This window comes from Oryx dammah, unplaced genomic scaffold (genome assembly GCF_014754425.2).
Source record: "Oryx dammah isolate SB20612 unplaced genomic scaffold, SCBI_Odam_1.1 HiC_scaffold_13, whole genome shotgun sequence".
Classification (NCBI taxonomy): Eukaryota; Metazoa; Chordata; class Mammalia; order Artiodactyla; family Bovidae; genus Oryx; species Oryx dammah.
In genome coordinates this window covers 27582235-27601719 of record NW_024070197.1, presented here as the reverse complement: position 1 = coordinate 27601719, position 19485 = coordinate 27582235, and positions in this window count along the sequence as shown.

Sequence of the window (19485 nt, the reverse complement as noted above, 5' to 3'; positions counted from 1 at the left end):
GGGGCATAAGTATTTACTGAGGTAGTATGTAGAGAGGCCAGACCCCTCATGTTCAGTCAACAAATGTTCACTGTCTAAGACCCCAGGAATGTTCTCTATCACCATTGGTTTCAAGTGTGTGAAAATTAAGTTCATAAAAACCATTTGTGTTTTAACCATTTGGTATCAAAATAAAGAAGAACTTATTTAAGAAAATTCCTTTAGAACTCATTCTCCTTCCCAGCTAGAAGTAACTGGCATCCTGAAAATTTTTTCTCTCATTATGTTGCCCCTTAAAAAAAATTAGTTTGCCACTGTGTGATATGGAGGGATCATATGTATGTGTACCTGAAAATATTCTGTTTACTTTGCAACTTTTAAAGAATGGTGTCTTTTAAAGATACTTTCCTGCAGCTTGCTTTTTTCAGTAAAATTTATATATATTTCTGCGAGGAGATCCAACCAGTCCATCCTAAAGGAGACCAGTCCTGGGTGTTCATTGGAAGGACTGATGCTGAGGCTGAAACTCCAATACTTTGGCCACCTTATTCGAAGAGTTGACTCATTGGAAAAGACCCTGATGCTGGAAGGGATTGGGGGCAGGAGGAGAAGGGGATGACAGAGGATGAGATGGCTGAATGGCATCACCGACTCAATGCACATGAGTTTGAGTGAACTCCAGGAGTTGGTGATGGACAGGGAGGCCTGGTGTGCTGCAATTCACGGGGTTGCAGAGTCGGATATGACTGAGCGACTGAACTGAACTGAATTGAAGGTTTATTTATGTGATTGCACAGAGCTATAATTCATTCTTTTTCACTGTTACAAAATATCTCATTGAATGAATATAGCTTGGTTTATCAAAATCTCTAGGTGTGTGTGTGCTCAGTTGCTCAGTTATGTATGATTTTTTGCCACCCCATGGCCTGTAGCCTGCCAAGTTCCTCTGTCCACGGGCTATCTCAGGCAAGAATACTGGAGTGGGTTGCCATTTCCTCCCCTGGAAGATCTCCCTGACCCAGGGATTGAACCTGCATCTCCTGCACTGGCAGGTGGATTTTTTGCTGAGCCACCTAGGAAACCCCATCAAAATCTCTACAGATGGATAGTTGAGTTCCTCCCACTTTTTGCTATTTCTAACTTTGCTATAAGGGACATTCTTGCCCACATGTAAGCATTTCTTTAGGATATGTATCTAACATAAGGATGTCTGGATTGTATGCACACTTTCAACTTTATTATGCCATATTATATTCCAAGATGGTAGCACACATTTATATCCTCATCAGTAGGGTATAATCTCATTCTTCTGTATTCTTGCATTGGCAGGCTAATTCTTTACCACTGTGCCAACTAGGAAGGCCACTCATTCTTCCATATTTTTGGCAGCCCCCGTTTTTGTTATCCAGATCTTTATAGCAGCTATCTAGTTTCTTGATATTGCAGACTTTATAAATCTTGAGTGAGTTTTTATAACTATGATTCCGTTTTTTAAGTGAGACTTATGGAGCTGTTGCATTTCACTGTATCTCTAGGCAGAAAAACACGTAGAAATCATGTTGCTTCCACCAACAAAAATTCAGTAGAATCTTATTAATATTATGATACTGATATTGTAAAATGAGTGTAATGCCTGTTCTGTTGTAGGCTATCTGAATCATAGTGTGAGGAGCTATGTGTATAGGGGAAAACATGGTGGCACTTGATTCGATTCATTTGAATCCTTGCAATAGCAAGATGCATTGATTATTTTTATTTTTACCATATATGTGACATTTTAGGAAATAAACTTCAGATTTAATTTTGAGGGGAAAGGACTTCCTAAAAGGGCTTCTTCCATTAAAAGTTTCATCTGGCTGCTTTGAGGAATGTTTCTCATCTGAATTTTAATAAAAGGCACATATTTTTATTCCGGTTCTCCTGTGACCCGTATGTATATACTTGTATTCTTTTTAATAAATCAAAGGAAAATGGTAACGAAGGCATCCACACATTTCAAAGATCTAATGTAATCATAAAATACTCAGTCTTGACTCTGTAGCTATGATGATATGAACTGAAAATTCACTGATGTATGTTGCATTTCTGTCTTAAATCATAGCTGTATACGTGCAGGTGCAACCATACAGATTTCAACAGATTATAATATCCATGTATTCTGCATATTCTATAAAATTTATGCATCAATTGTTGTGACTTCATGTACCATTCAACCTGTGAGTTGAATTTAATTATTTTTGCTTGCTGAAGATATTTTGATATTATCATCATCCTTATTTTAGATATGCTGGTCATTTTAAGAAAGGCATCATTAGATGTATGCTCCCTGACTTAGAAGCCATAAAGATAGAAAAATAATCCATTGCTGGGAATCAAGGGATATGGATTTATATCCTTGCCAGAGGTGCTGCTGTTCTGATCTAAAATTCTCTCTCTCTTAAATTCATTCATTTCAACAAGGAGATAAAGCTGAAGCATCATTTTGAGTTCCTTTTAAAAGTGAAGGACATTACCAGACACCACTAAAGCCATAAACTGTTAAATATATTATGTTTCTTTATAAATTCCCAACTTTTCCCAAACAAAGAATTTGGGTAAAGGGAAGACCCTAGTGATAGGCAAAGGATCTTCCTTTGGATTTGAATAAAGGTCAAGGAGTGAGAGCCCAGTCTTGGACCAACATTTCCTGTTCCATGTTTTGACATCCTTAGTGTAATCAAGAAAATGCAGATCCAAACCAATATTCTCAAGGTGTGGAACTGCTTTTACAACTTTCCTGGTGATTCTGATGCATACCAAATTTGAGACCCACAGTTATGACCCACCTAGATAGCATATTGAAAAGCAGAGACATTACTTTGCAACAAAGGTCCATCTAGTCAAGGCTATGGTTTTTCCAGTGGTCATGTATGGATGTGAGAGTTGGACTGTGAAGAAAGCTGAGTGCCGAAGAATTGATGCTTTTAAACTGTGGTGTTGGAGAAGACTCTTGAGAATCCCTTGGACTGCAAGGAGATCCAACCAGTCCATTCTAAAGGAGATCAGCCCCGGGATTTCTTTGGAAGGAATGATGCTAAAGCTGAAGCTCCAGTACTTTGTCCACCTCATGCGAAGAGTTGACTCATTGGTAAAGACTCTGATGCTGGGAGGGATTGGGGGCAGGGGAGAAGGGGACGACAGAGGATGAGATGGCTGGATGGCATCACCGACTCAATGGACGTGAGTTTGAGTGAACTCCAGGAGATGGTGATGGACAGGGAGGCCTGGCGTGCTGCAATTCATGGGGTCGCAAAGAGTCAGACAAGACTGAGCAACTGAACTAAACTGATCTAAATTATAAATGTATCATTAAATTGTATTTAACCAAAATTTCCTTTGGAAACACAAATTAAGCATCTCCATATAAATGAAAGTTTATCAAGTACTTCTTGCTATTTTATCATTGGTAAATAATGGAAGAAAAAAATGATCCTCATTTTTGTATCATATATTTTTACATTAGCATTCCTCCATTATCTTTTTTTTGGGCAATTTTGTTATTGTTTGGTCTCCTGTTGCTTTTAAGTATTATAAAATTTCATATAATTTGGCTTGATCACTTTTGCAACAATTCAGTTTTCTATGTGAAAAGTATCCTACTGAGTGCTTTGGAAGTAATAAAGGAGAAAACACAATATTTTCCCTCAAGGAGGAAGAAGAAAAGCTAGTTAAGAGGGCACCAATTCCTTGATTTGAAACTTCTCTACAATTATAATAAAACAATATAGAGAGGGAAGAGCTATCTGATTTGGGGTGGACAAGCTTTTTACATGAAGTAAATTAATTTTTTTGCATTAAAAATTTTTAAATGCTGGTAAAATAAATATAAAATGCACTATCTTAACCATTTTTATGTGTATAGTTCAGTAGTGTTAAGTACATTCACATTGTTGTACAATAAGTTTCCAGAACTCTTTCTTCTTGTAAAACAGACATTGTATCCATTAAACAACAACTCCCTGTCCTCCTTTGTGCTCAGTCCCTGGCAACCACTGTTCTACTTGTTGCCACCATGAATTTGACTTGTCTTGGTACCTCTTAAGAGTAGAATCATACAGTATTTGTCTTTTTGTGACTGTAGTATTTCACTTAACATGTCCTCAAAATTTCTCCAAGTTCTACCATGTGTCTAAGTTCTCTTCCTTTTTAAAGCTGAAAATGTTCCCTTTTATGTAGATACTGCATTTTGCATATCCATTCATCTCTTGATGGACTCTTGGGTTGCTTCCATATTTTGGCTAGTGTGAATAATGCTGCTGTGAACATGGATATGCAAATACCTCTTCAAGGCCCTACTATCAGTTCTTTGGATATATACTCAGCAATTGCTGAATCATGTGGCTTCCCTGATGGCTCAGTTGGTAAAGAATCAGCCTGCAATGCGGGAGACATGGATTTGATCCCTGGGTTTGGAAGATCCCCTGGAGAAGGGAACAGCTACCTACTCCAGTATTCTGGCCTGAAGAATTCTATGGACAGAGGAGCCTTGGGGGGCTACAGTCCATGGGGTCACAGAGAGTCAAACACGACTGAATGACTTTTACACACACTGGAAGTTTTATTTTTAATTTTTTGTAAAACCTACATAGTATTTTCAACAGCACCATTTTACTTTCTCACTAATAGTACATAAAGGTTCTAATTTCTTCACAGCCTCCCTGACATTTGTTATTTTCTATATTTTGGTTTTTTGATAGTAGTCCTCCTGATGCATGTGAAGTAATACCTTCTTGTGCTTTTGATTTGCATTTCCCTAATGATGAATAATGTTAACCATCCTTTTATATGCTTGTCGCATGACATAAGTTTCTGTCTAAGCTCATAGAAAATTATGGACTTGGGCTTTTGAAAAGGGGAATAGGTTTCCCAAGTAAGCAAAGAGCCATTAGTTAAAAGAAAACGAGACTTTTCTTTTTGGCTCTGCTGTGTGGCATGTGGAATCTTGGTACCCTGATCAGGGATCACGCCTGTGCCACCTGCACTGGGAGCATGAAGTCTTAACCACTGGACTGCCAGGGAAGTCCCAAAAGGAGATTGTTTTGAAGGACAGGTGAGGTTGAGACGAAGGGTGGAGAATTGGTGGTGTTGGATGATGGAGGACACTGTTGATCACCTGGGGGACTACACTGTGGGATGCTCTTGGAGAGTTCTGTGCACTGAGATTACACGATAATAGAGAGATCTGTTATTCTGGCAGTTGTTGATTGAATTTCAGTGGCCAGGGAGAGAGCCAAGAGAATGTTTTGCTAAGAGCTGTCACCCTCATCCAAGTTTGAGGTTCTGAATGACAAATCAGTGACCTAAATAAGAATGTTGAGTTATAGTGTAAGTAGTTTTCAAAATGTTAATATAATTTTTAAAACTAAATGGTCTCCAGATTAGTTTTTTTTTTAGCTGCTACATTGGAAACTTTGGATTAATTTATGTGCGGCAACCATATAAGCAGGTTAAAAAAAAAATTATCCAAACCATTGAAAATTACTAAAGCAGAGTAGAGGGGTGTGGAAGACTGTAAAATCCTCTCCCCTCACTCCAATATACAAGGTTCTAACAACTGGAACTTATAAATATTATCTTACTTGTAAATATTGATTTGGAGAGTTTCTGCAATGTGATTATGGTAAAGATTTTGATATGAGATTATCCTGGATTACCTGGGTGGGTCCTAAGTACAACCATAAGTGTCCTTATAATAGTGGGAGATAGAGGGAGACTTCACACACGCACACACACACATATATAGGAAGCTATAGGAAGATGGAGCAGAGGAAGAGATTTGAAGATGCTGGCCTTGCAGATTGGGGAGATGTGACCACAAACCAAGGAATGCTGGTAGTGAACAGAAGATAGAAGGGGCAAGGAATGGATTCTCCCCTAGAAACTCTTAAGAGAGCACAACACTGCTAACACCTTGACTTTAGCTTAGTGATACTGATTTCAGACCTCTGCCTTCTAGATTTATGAGAGAGAAAATTATCTTGCTTTAATCCAGGACGTTTGTGATAATTTGTTACAGTGGCTAAAGGAAACTAACACAGTGGATGAAAACTTTGTATCCTAGCTTCCCAGATGAATAAGTTGACATTGCCACTTACTGGCTATGTGAACTTGTGCATCTGGTTTACTTCTATGCTCCTCATCTGTGAAATAGGAATAACAAAAATGGAGGCTGCTTTATAGCGTAGTTGTGAGACCCAGATGAGCTTACCTGGCTATGATAAGCTCTGTCATCACTGTTGTGGTGGTGGTGGAGTCACTAAACTGTGTCTGACTCTTGGCAACCCATGGACTGTAACCTGCCAGGCTTCTCTGTCCATGGGATTTCCATCATAGTCAACATTATATATCTCTATCACTGTCATCATCTCTTTTTCCCAGGTGACCTTTGGGATTGGATCTTTGTTGATCTTCTAATCACCTCAGTTCATATTTTTTACTCTGAAGCCTTCTATCCTTTTGTAAGTCTGTATCTGAGCTCATGGTCTGGCCTTTCCTTGAAATTTTATTGTTTCAGCAAAGTAACTTCACCTTCAGCAATAGATTAGAGAACACTGCAAAAATCAAATTATGGCCAACATTACCCAGACCAGCTGGGGCTTTACCTCCTCCTGTTTCTTATCCTTACTGTTTTCCCTTCCTCTTCTACCTCTTCCTCCTCCTGCTTCCTTCTACTATTTATTCTTACCCTTTTTCTTTCTTCCTTTTCTGCTTCTATTGGAAATGGTTCCAAATCCTTCCCTAATTTAGCATAAGGTAGAGAGTCATCTCTTGATTATAAATTCTAGAGGAAGAGGACACTGTAATGATAAATCCAAATGTTAGATGAAGGCATGCCTCATTCAGTGGCAGCCCAGCAGGCTATGTGACTTTACAGAGGTATAAAATTAACCAGGCAACACATTTGATTTCTAAATTATTTGAGAATTCAGATTTTGAGTAATTGATCTCTTCCTTGTTTGCTTATCTCTATATTTAGGCTTTGTGCTAGAACATCGTTTTTATCCAGTCCTCTGTCAATAAGCATTTAGGTTGCTTCCATGTCTTCACTATTGTAAACAGTGCTACAGTGAACACTGGGGTACATGTATCCTTTTGGAGTTTGGTTTTCTCCGGATATATGTATGCCTAGAAGTGGGACTGAGATAGAGCCACAGATGTAGAAAACAAACTTTCGGTTACCAGGGGAAAAGAAAGGGAGAGATAAATTGGGAGATTGGAATTGACATATATATATATATACTTGCTTTTATTTTTCATTTTGCTTTTGTCATGAAGTCGTGTCTGACTCTTTTGTGACCCCATGGACTGTAGGCCCATCAGGCTCCTCTGTCCATGAGATTTTCCAGGCAAGAATTCTGAAGCAGGTTGCCATTTCCTTTTTCAGGGGATCTTTCCAACTCAGGAATCGAAATCACAGCTCCTGCCATGTCTCCTACATAGCAGGCAGATTCTTTACAGCTGAGCCATACTATATATAAAATAGATAAACCAATAAGGACCTACTGTATAACACAGGGAACTCTACTCAGTGCTCTGTAGTGACCTATATGGGAAAAGAATCTTAAAAACAGTGGATAACTGATTTGTCTTATTGTATAGCAGAAACTAGCAAATATTGTAAATCAACTACACTCCTGTAAAAAATTATATATATATATGTATATATATATAAAGTAGGCCTCTGTTCTTTTCTAAAAAAGCTTGTCTACTTTGCTCAATGCTGGATGTTTACCGAATGTCTTTGAAAAGGCCATAATGATATGCTTTCTTAGCTACACAATGAATTTCCAAGTATTTACTTGATTAAAAGTACCTTGGTAACAGATTTTTCTCCTGTCACTTTGGTACACAGGAGGGAGTACTCAGAAATCCTGAAGAGGCATGGAAATGGCAAATAATGAAGTCTGGATGAAATGTTTCATAGTGGTTGAATTTTAAAAGCACTTTATTAACAAAGCATGAGTTTGTTCATATCAGCATACATTTGTAAGTAGGAGACAAACTATCAATGTGAAATAGAGAATTTTTCTGGACCTTATTTTTAAGAGCAAAGGGCTGAATCTCAAAATAGCTAGTGCTGTTAGCTCATCCAGTGCTTATTCCATGCTCAGTGTACAACTTTGTCCTAACTTGTTTTATTGGAGGAAAAGTCAAATTCTGGACATAATGGTGATACTATGTTTGTTGACAAAGTGGTAAACAGACTGGAAATCAGCGAAGGACCTTCCTTTATGGAGCTGACACATCTCAGACTTGTTACATGTCTAATGCTTATTGCCCATCCCATGATTTCATGAAGCCCAAGCAACCTGGAGATTTAACACCATTGTCAACATGGCAACATTTTAAAGTCACTTGTTCATTTTTCACCAGGAGGAAGAGAGTCCATGCTCTGAACAGAGCAAGCTTTCAGTTTATGACATTAAATAAATTCTCTTATTGGCTTTAAAATATTGGGATTGAAAGGCCCTGATGTTACATTGAAATAGATTTATTTATGGGATGTTCTGAAGACAGGATGTTAGGACTATGAAATATCAGATACATATTTGGGTACTTTTCAAGTAAGTGGAAATATCATCCTGGGCTTGTTTCATTTCATGTTGTTATGGTCTGCCCTTTCTGGTTTTTCTATCCTGTTATTCATTAGGGATTTCACTCTTTATCCCCACCCTTAGGACAATTTGTTTTGCTGAACATTGTGAGATACAGTTTCTTCATAAAAATGATGCCATTCAAGGCCACCTTATGCACAGCCAGAGGCAAAAATTCCTTAGGAGAGTCTTTGCAGGACTCAGAAACCTCCTCTTCGCCAAATAACCCTGCTTTCCCTTAGTATCTACTGTTATTGCCTAAAATTTTTAGTCAGTGAGTCATTCCTCTGGGCTAGCAAATACTATTGGGAAAAAAAAAATGCAAGCAGCTATCAATCACCCTGGGAAGGGCTTTCCAGGTGGCTCTGTGGTAGAGAACCCACCTGCCAATGCAGGAGACATAGCCTCAATCCCTAAGTCAGAAAGATTCCCTGGAGAAAGAAATGGCAACCCACTCCATATTCTTGCTTGGGAAATTCCATGGACAGAGGAGGCTGGCAGGCTACAGTCCACTGGGTCCCAAAGAATCAGACATGACTTAAGCTACTAAAAAACAATAATAATCAGTCATACACCCCCTAATGCAAATCATCTCTTTGGCTCTTCCCAGCCAATAACTGAGCTTGGAGGGAATGGAATTTAAATCAGGGTTAAAGGAGAAGGATAATTTGGAGTAGAAGCTCCTTTAGAGATCAGGCCTAAGTGAGAATGATAGGAGGCTGTACTTAGGGCAGCATTTGGGAGGGTGACAAGGGAAGGTAGGAAGACACATTTTAGTGACTGTAGTTTCCTAGATAACTTCATGTGAAAGAGGAGAGTGAAAAAGTAGGCTTGAAACTCAATATTTAAAAAAAAAAAGAACTGATACTTTTGAATTGTGATGCTGGAGAAGACTCTTGAGTCGCTTGGACTGCACAGACATCAAACCAGTCAATCCTAAAGGAAATCAACCCTGAATATTCATTGGAAGGACTGATGCTGAAACTGAAGCTTCAACCCTTTGGCCACCTGTTGCGAAGAGCTGACTCATTGGAAAAGCCCTTGTTGCTGGGAAAGATTGAAGGCAGGAGAAGAAGGAGGTAGCGGAGGATGAGATGGTTAGATGGCATCACTGAATCAATGGACAAGCTCTGAGAGACAGTGGAGGACAGAGGAGTCTGGCATGCTGCAATCTATGGGGTCACAAAGAGTTGGATAAGACTTAGCAACTAAACAACAAGTTAACTTCATATTGATGACCCACCGTGTTGAGATTCTCGTTATGTGATAGCATGACCTCTCACTGGGGCATAGCTTTACAGAGACGAGGCCTATTCATTCAGTGTGCTCCATAAATACGTGAATCAATGTATAGTCTGGTACACACAGATTACTTTTAAGATGTTTTGCTTTACACTGCTGAAACTATTTTTTGAGTTAATTTCAAAAATGCTTGTATTTTTAAGCCCAACCCTGAAATGATTTTTAATTCTCACCTATATCAGACATAGTTTCTTAAGTAAGATTCATCTTACAAGTGTTAGATATTCTAGCAACTAAACAAGCTTATTACAGGTAATTAGTCAAGTATTTGACCACATATTCTGTACCAGGAGCTACTGTGTTTTTGTTTTTGTTTTTCTGGAAGAAGGCAAAGGCAAATTTGTTAATCCATATTTTACTTTTGTACTTACTTTTATACTTAAAAGAACCCAAGACAAACAATTAGGACTTTTACTATTTGAGGATACAAATATGCATAATAAATAATTGTCATAATTTTAATCTTTCAGATTTTACTTTATGGTTGTATTATGACCATTTGTCTGATGTATTTAATTTTCTAAATTTCTGTTGCATGAAAAATGGAAACTGTATTGATTTAACATCAGAAAAATGTACAATGGTTAATATAAAAAAAGGCTGCATCTAATTTTGTTAATAAACTATAAATGATAAAATGACATACAGTTTAGATATCAAAGTATTAGGAACCCTCAGTTTTCTGTACCATTAATAAAGTAGTTTTAGTTTTGGCAGCATCATAATTCTATAGTGTGATATTTCTACTTTATTGTTTCTTAAAGTAGGCTCAAAATGTTGACATAATATGGGAAAATTTCCCCTAGTAAAGTGTGCACTGAGCTAATGGGATGTGATATTTGCATTACAAAGGTAAGTCTTACATAGGTTTGCAGACCAGTCATCATAACTCAGAGAAGGCAATGACACCCCACTCCAGTACTCTTGCCTAGAAAATCTCATGGATGGAGGAGCCTGGTGGGCTGCAATCCATGGGGTCGCTGAGAGTTGGACACAACTCAGTGACTTCACTTTCACTTTTCACTTTCGTGCATTGGAGAAGGAAATGGCAACCCATTCCAGTGTTCTTGTCTGGAGAATCCCAGGGACGGCGGAGCCTGGTGGGCTGCCGTCTATGGGGTCAGACAGAGTCGGACACGACTGAAGCGACTTAGCAGCAGCAGCAGCATCGTAACTACCCTCAACCCTGAAGTTGAAAGATTTATTAATATCAGGTGACATACATTTGCCGTCATTTATTATGAATTCAAACATAGTTTGCTCTTCTTGACTGTCTCTGGAGTAACAGTCAAGTTTAGTAGCTAACTCTGGATCATTATGACCTTGATTTGAGTCTTGGTCCTCCACATATTAGCTGTATCATCTTAATCATTCTGTGTTTCCGTTTTCTCATCCATAAAATGGGGATAATAACTGGGTCAACTCATAGGGTTGCTCTGAGGATTATATAAGTTAATACAAATAAATGTGTTTAACAGTGACAAGAACATAGTAGGTACTTGATAAATATTAGAATTCCTAGAAATAGATTATGAATAGCAAAGTTAGTTTATGAATAAAATATAGTGAACTGTATCAGTTTGGCATGTTATGTCTTGGAACAGAGTTTAGTCACACAAGGAGAGGTTAGGCTAAGCACAGAAGACTTAAAGGTGATAAAGAACATGAGTCTCTGCATTTGGAAGTTCTGTAGTTGTTGAGCTTGTGAAAGATGAGGTCGGATAAGTGAGAACTAAATCCTGAATGCATGACCCAGAGCTTAGTGATTATCTTGAGGACAGTGGGGAGCCCTAAAATATTTTGAGTTGTACAGTGACATGCTGAGATGAGTTCTGAGTAACACCACTGTGCCTGCAGTACAGAGAATGAATGGATTGGAGGATTGAAGGTGATTCGACTGCTTCAGGAAGTGAGTGAAGAGGCTATTAAGAGGTAATATCAATGGTGGCCTAAATCAGGCTGGTGTGCCAATGAGGAGAGAGAAATGGACAGATTTGAAGTCTATTGAGAAGATAGCATTTAGTGATTGTTTCAATGTGGTGAGTGAAAAAGGTAAGAGCTGAGAAGGATGGTCAGTTTCCAGGCAGTGGCTGACCAAGATATTGCCTACCTACCTGGCCAGATACCTAGGTTTGTAGTGGGCCATAGGGCTTACAGGAGTAATGTGATCAGATGCAGCTGCTGTTTGAAGTGAGACAGCATCATGGGTAAAACTGAAGTATTTAGTCATAGGCTGGAGGTCAGGAAGGTATATAAAAACATAAAGGAGTATGTTGTCAAAAATAGAAAATGAGGGCAAATATGGGGCCAGATTTGCCCAAGACATGGCCCCTACACTGTCAAGGTTCCACATATGTATTACAATGTGACTCTTCTCTAGTGAGTACTGTCCCCCAGAACAGCCCCTCTAAGTTTTAAACGCCCTGGGCAATTCCAAACCTCTGTTGACTCTCCTCTTATCTGCCCTGGAGCCTTGGTACTAGCAGTTAAGGATTGTGTCTCTATCCCTGAGGGAAACTGGAGGTCACCTTGAACGTGAGATTTTCTTGAGCTTGCATTTCTAGGTTCAGAAGACCCTTTCTTCCCTCTGGGACTGTGGACCCTGAGGAATTAGAGCAGAGCACTCCTAGTTCTTCTTCATCCATGTCCTATTTGTGACATATTCATTCCTCAGCCCTTAAGGTTTCTTTTACGTTGTTCTGCTGAAACCTGAAACATGATGAATTTTACCTAGGCATTTCTGCAGGCTTGGCTCTAGAGATGAGTTAGGGTGAATTCAGGTAACTGGTAAATTAACTTTCTAATTTCAAAGTTCAAGTTTTACAAGTGATTGCAAAACTTTTATGATAAAATACAAGCCTTAACAGTGTGAATTGCAGCTCTGGTGGGTGGGAATTAAAGAATTAGTCTCATTCAGAAATTAGCAATCTAAGAACGGTAGAATTGTTCATTTGTGTGGATGAAATGTGGATTGTTTTTTTTAGTTTGTTTAATATTAGGAATTCAAGAAGAGGAAGATTCAAAGCATTTCAAAATATTGGCAGCCTTCTTAAGGGGATCATTATAGCAAACCTCACTGAAAGTAAACAGACCTCTCTTGCTTCTTCAGTAGACAAACTGTGATGGTGAGAATGAAATTAGCACTGAAAGTATTAAAATATTGATAGCAATCATTCCATGTCCAGGCTTTGCCAATTAATAATTAATTTTACCTTGAAGGTAACTGTAAGAGTCAGACTTTTTTTTTTTTAATGCTTTCACTTGGCAAGAAGGTTGACTTTTTCCCCCTCAGTGTTATCAAGTCTCCAGCAAATAACTCACATTTTAATGTGGTTAGTAGCTGAAATTTCTTTTGTGTGCATTCATAAAATGAGAAAAAAATTTGTTGTGAGTGGTTTAGAGAAGGGGTGAGTTCGTCATCTCTCTGATTTATATGTGGTGTTAGTAGATTCTTACTGTGTCATTGCCTATTATGTTCTTCTCACAGTGTACCTGTTGTTTAAAAAATTTTTTTCAAGTGCCATACCCAACAGGAGAGGAATGATCTTTATCCTCTGAATGCTAATGATTACAAAAGGGTTATAGATGGTTACAAAATGGATATTTTCTCGCCAAACTAGGAAGCATTTTTCAGTTTTCTTACGGCTTTTTCGGCAAGATAAGTTTGTCTTGAATTCCTTGTATTATCATGAGTGAACAATCTTGTTGCAGCAGTGCTATTTGGTAGTCAGAGGAGGTTATGCTGTCTCAGTGTTGATCTTTACTCTAATGGTTGGTAGCAAAACTTATGTCCTAATTTGTTTTATATATTCAATAGTTATATATTCAGAAATCCATTGCAAGGTATTTTAGTTTTTTTTTTTTAATTTTGATAAATTAAAAGTGGCTAAAATAGTCACTCATTCTCTCAACTCTTTGCTGACTGCCTGGTATGTGATTATCCAGAAAAAAGTGGATTTAAAACCCATTTGTGTCATACTAATTAAAGAAAAGTGCTCTATTTCTTGTTTTCTAAAATGGGACAAGATATTTAAAGTCTTTGGTCCTTATGCTGAAATGTTTCCCCTGTTTAAAAAATAAAATCCATCCCTTCCAGTGAAAAGCATAGGCTTAATTATTTTTAATCCCTGGTGGCTCAGACAGTAGAATCTGCCTGCAATACAGGAGACCCGGGTTTGATCCCTGTGTCGGGAAGATCCCTTGGAGAAAGAAGTGGCAACCCACTCCAGTATTCTTGCCTGGAGAATTCCATGGACTCTAGAGGAGCCTGGTGGGCTACAATCCATGGGGTCGCACAGACTCGAACATGACTGAGCAACTTTCACTTTCTTGCACATTTAGATTTCTGTATTTACTTACTTTACTGAAGTATAGTTGATTTACAATGTTAATTTCTAGTGTTACGCAATGGTTGTGTGTGTGTGTGTGTATATATATATATTCTTTTTTATATTTTTCATTACGGTTTGTCCAAGGACACTGAACATTAGTGGGAATGTAAGTTGGTGCAACCACTATGGAAGATAGTATGGAGGTTCCTCAGAAAACTAAAAATAGAATTACCATATGATTCAGCAATCCCTGGGCATATATCCAGACAAAACTATAATTTGAAAAGATAACTGCACCCCTATGTTCATAGCAGCACAATTCATAACAGCTAAGACATGGAAACCACCTAAATGTCCATTAACAGAGGAATGTATAAAGAATACTACTTGCTCAGCCTTAAAAAAGAATGAAATAATGCCATTTACAGCAACATGGATACAACTAGAGATCATCATACTTAGTGAAGTAAGAGAAAGACATATACCATATGATATCACTTATATGTGGAATCTAAAATATGACACTAATGAACCTGTCTGCAAAGCAGAAACAGACTCACAGAACAGACTTGGTTGCCAAGGGGGTGGGAGGGGATGGGGAGGGATAGACTGGGAGTTTGGGGTTAGTAGATGCAAACTGTTACATAGAGAATGGATGGACAAGGTCCTACTGTATAGCATAGGAAACTATATTCAATGTCTTAGAGTAAACCATAGTGGAAAAGAATATTAAAAAGAATTAATATTAAAAAGAATATATAAATAAAAAAGAATGTATGTAAATATATAAAAAGAATATATATAAAAACTCTTAGAACTGATAAACAGACTCGTGTCCGACTCTTTGCGACCCCATGGACTATGCAGTCCATGGAATTCTCCAGGCCAGAATACTGGAGTGGGTAGACTTTCCTTTGTCCAGGGAATCTTCCCAACTCAGGGATTGAACCCAGGTCTCCCACATTGCAGGCAGATTCTTTACCAACTTAGCCACAAGGGAAGCCCAAGAGTAAAAAGAATTTATATTAAAAAAGAATATATAAATAAAAAAGAATGTATATAAAAATATAAAAAGAATATATATAAAAGCTCTTAAAACTAACAAATTCAGTAATGTTGCAGGATACAAAATTGACACACAAAATCTTGCATTTCTATACAAGATGTAAACTATTACATACAGATTGAATGGACAGCAAGGTCCCACTTTATCACACATTTATTAATAGTTTTTGAGTAATGCCTTCCTTCAGGCTTTGGAAATATTTTGTTTGAAAATATTTTCCTATGTGTGAATATAGGGAAAGTGTAGTTTTCCTAAGTGACCTTGTTCAAATATTTGAGAATAGCACCTAGAACAGTGCCTGACACATGTATTATTGATACTGAGGGTGGTGTGATTTCAGTCTCAAAAATCCAGTAATTCAGTTCCTGCTCTGTGTAGTCATCTCTCTTCTCAGCATGCTTTCTTGCTTTTATTCCAGTCTCAGTGCCTTAGCTCCAACTTGACCCAGACCATTCAATCTGCTTGTTTCTACCTAGCCTATAATGAGCAGTTTTCAGACAATTAACTGCAATATTATACATAGGATTTGCAAGCATTGATTATTTCGAATAAAAAAGTCAGGAATAGAAGGTAGTATTTTTATTTGGGTGATATAAGTCCATGGGCTTGCAAAGAGTCAGATGCTGCTGAGCAGCTTTCACTCCACTGCACCTCTTGTGTGGATGAAAGAGAAGCTACCGACCAGGTTTCATAAGCCACCATATTTATTATTAATAGTACTTGTGTGGTTTATAGTGTTTCTGCCAATTCCTGTTCTACTGATCCACTGGCGTAAGTTATGCTGAGACACTTGCCAAAGAGTCAGACACTTATGGTTCTCTGTAGTTCCACATGAGATTTATATGGTCCAACCGGTAATTCGATTTCTACAATTTTAAGGTCAATAGGCATTGTCACTTGTGAAATGTAAGTGAGCCAGAATTTATAATAGTCTTCAGATGACTTTTATTTTGCTCATTATAGTTACTCTCTCCCTTCATGAGTATCTATGAAAACAAAGATGTACCAAAACAGTATAATACTTATAAGTTTTCCAGATTCGTTAGAAAGCATCATAGTAGAGTTCCCAGTGTAAGTAGACAAGAAGTGCTGTAATGTTTTATATTCAGCCTTTCAAAACCCTGTTAATTATGCATAAGATAGTACTCTTCAATAACATCAGGAATACACAAAAGAAATCATTAGTTTTATATTCCAGAGCTGAATGTGCATCTGTTATAACCATGCATTGGATGCCTGCGCCCACGTGGCTCAAAATCACTTTTTGATATAATGGGATATCATAAATGACTATGAAGAGTATTATATGGTGGATGAAATTATATCAGAAACTTTTATAAGCCAATTTCATTATTTGAAAAGATAATCTGCTGAGAACTTATGACAATGGAAGGAGAGGTATTGATCAAGCATTTGCCATTGTCTTTATTTCAATAAATAAGGCCTCTGACAAATATCCTCTCCAACATGCTTAACATGCTACCACAGCAGTTTCAGTACAGATAGGAGTGGATCTTGGTGGTGGAACCTTCTCGGTATCTGTTAGAGAAAAAGCTCTGTCTTCCTGTGAAGTCTGGTCGTGACAGGATATCCAGCAGTATATCTGCATATTCCTTTAAGTTGGAAGCATCCTAGAGAAATATTTTGAGAGGTAAGAGAAGAAACACACGTTGTACATTTAAAGTGACTTTGTGAAGTGATACGATTTGCCAAAATGCACATTATTGTAATTTAGCCAAGATAAGTGGCCAATTGAATGTTCATGGGACTGTGTCTACGTGCTATTTATAAGGCCCTTTCTGATAGAGCTAGCAAAATGTACCTTTTCCTTTCAGTATCCATTTGGTTAGGAATGCATCCATTACTTATAAATGATGGCACCCTCTCTCTATTTTTTGGCTACTGTAAATACATGTGAAAGTAATGTGGCTTTTTTCTATTTCCGTGGTTGTAGAAATTATTTTTAAATATACCATGTGTTACCTTAAATTTCATTCTAAACTGTATATTTGCTTAAAAAGAAAAGGGAAATAAAATCTGAGAAAGACAATCATATCCAAATAGAGAATAGTTTTAGCCATGTGTTTTATAGCCAGAATTTCAAAGCATAGATGGAAATATTCTAAGATTTTATTATTAAAAGCTGGTTAAGTTTTTACAAATGTCACATTGCTGACACCAACCAGAAGCAATTAAAGTATGAAAATAGAATTTTTATATCTGTTATAGGAATGATACATTCACTGGAAAAAGTCATGAAATAAACATTGATAGACAGTGATAGTTTTGTTTTATAGTTCTAGAGTATAAGCACATGATAAAAATTACAGAATTGCTGTTATTTTATGAATTCCACTGTTAGTAATAAATGTTAAATGTCTTACTGAAATAGTTTTTGTTGGAAATATAAAAATATGAAAAACTAAGCTTTGAAAATTCTGAATTGTGTCTTCCGTGTTAGACCTGGACATAAATGTCTATCTCTAGTACCCACATCTAGTTAGTTCCTAACCTAGTCCCGTATCTACTAGCTCTTTGATCTTAGGTAAGTTATTTAAATCCCTTTGTGCCTCAGTTTCTTCATCTGAAAAATGAAGAAAAATAGTATAGTAGTGTTTCTTTCAGTAAGTTATTGTAAAGATTAATTTAATACATGTATCTTGTATAGGAATTCAACTAATACACAATGTTGGTTATTCCAAGTTGTAGTATATTAATAAAATTCTTAATTAAAAGTTTTTCAAGTTATAAAAATTATATATTTTCTTTTTAAAAATTTAGGAAATACAGAAAGATATAAAGAATATAATAAAAATCACTTATCACTCCCCACAGAGATAATCACTAGTACATTTCATTGTGAATCATTGCTTTCTTAGTAACTGCACATCCTTTTGGTTAGTATTTGCCTACTATACTTCTCTTTATCAGTTTATCAACTTTTCAGTGCCATTCTGTAATGTCTCATTAATGAACAACATACAGTTCAATTTTAATTCTCTTTGAGAGTATATCTTTAAAAAATACAATCTAAATAATTTGCATTTGATACTTAATTTTTTTTAGTATCTTTTCTGTTTGCATTTTTATTTTTTCCTTCTTTCCTGGATTCAGTTGAATTATTACCTTTTTTTTTTTTTAACCTCCTGCTCAGGCATCTTCTCTACTGAATTTGAAGTTTGAATTATATTTCAATTGTTCCAATATACACATGAAAATATTTGATGTGTGTACCTTTCCTTTTTTTATTGAGATGTAGTTGATTTACAATGTTTCAGGTGCATACTTTAGATTTTCCTATTCTATCTTGCTCGCAAATAAAACAGTGACCCTAGAACCTAAGCACCTCATTTCCTTGTTTCATGTGATTATTATCAAGAATTTTATGATTTTATGCACTTGATGGCCTGCAATTACTTTTCAGTTCAGTTCAGTCACTCAGTCATGTCCGAATCTTTGCAACCCCATGAATTGCAGCACACCAGGCCTCCCTGTCCATCACCAATTCCCGGAGTTCACTCAGACTCATGTCCATAGAGTCCATGATGCCATCTAGCCATATCATCCTCTGTCATCTCCTTCTCCTCCTGCCCCCAATCCCTCCCAGCATCAGGGTCTTTTCAAATGAGTCAACTCTTCGCATGAGGTGGCCAAAATACTGGAGTTTCAGCTTTAGCATCATTCCTTCCAAATAAATCCCAGGGCTGATCTCCTTCAGAATGGATTGGTTGTATCTTCTTGCAGTCCAAGGGACTCTCAAGAGTCTTCTCCAACACCACAGTTCAAAAGCATCAATTCTTCGGCACACAGCTTTCTTCACAGTCCAACTCTCACATCCATACATGACCACTGGAAAAACCATAGCCTTGACTAGACGGTCCTTTGTTGGCAAAGTAATGTCTCTTTTTAATATGTTGTCTAGGTTCGTCATAACTTTCCTTCCAAGGAGTAAGCTTCTTTTAATTTCTTGGCTGTAATCACCATCTGCAGTGATTTTGGAGCCCCCCAAAATAAAGTCAGTGACTGTTTCCACTGTTTCCCCATCTATTTCCCATGAAGTGATGGGACAAGATGCCATGATCTTAGTTTTTGAATGTTGAGTTTTAAGCCAACTTTTTCACTGTCCTCTTTCACTTTCATCAAGAGGCTTTTTAGTTCCTCTTCACTTTCTGCC